The sequence below is a fragment of the Sinocyclocheilus anshuiensis genome, unplaced genomic scaffold (assembly GCF_001515605.1).
Source record: "Sinocyclocheilus anshuiensis isolate Anshui unplaced genomic scaffold, SAMN03320099.WGS_v1.1 scaffold2182, whole genome shotgun sequence".
Lineage (NCBI taxonomy): Eukaryota > Metazoa > Chordata > Actinopteri > Cypriniformes > Cyprinidae > Sinocyclocheilus > Sinocyclocheilus anshuiensis.
Window position 1 is genome coordinate 281238 of NW_015557240.1, and position 336 is coordinate 281573.

The 336-nt window shown below is 42.9% G+C and overlaps 1 protein-coding gene across 2 annotated transcripts in view; it reads right to left on the reverse strand.

The window, feature by feature from the left end:
• Window positions 1-336, reverse strand: part of cratb (carnitine O-acetyltransferase b) — a 23261-nt gene that overhangs the window by 11836 nt on the left and 11089 nt on the right. The window lies entirely within an intron of this gene.

The window sequence follows — 336 nt, forward strand, 5'->3', positions numbered from 1 at the left end:
GTTGAGCTGTATACGCATACATTTTGTATCGTATAGGCGTTTCGTCCACACGGTTCCAGCGTTTTGGGAGAGTGAAACCGATATTTTTTTAAACGGGTCCCAGAGTGGATAAATCTGAAAACGCCGCCCTTGCGTTTTCGTGTGGACAGCGAATCCGTAGTTTCTGAAACGATGACGTCACCAGCCCACGTCTCGCCCCTAGTCAGACACCGCTATGTCACGTAACAGCAACAAAAACATGAACAAACACTGAACAATTATCTTTTTATTAACTAACATTAACACAGATTAATAAATGTATTGTTCCATGTTTGTTTGTATACCGGGCGCAAGGAT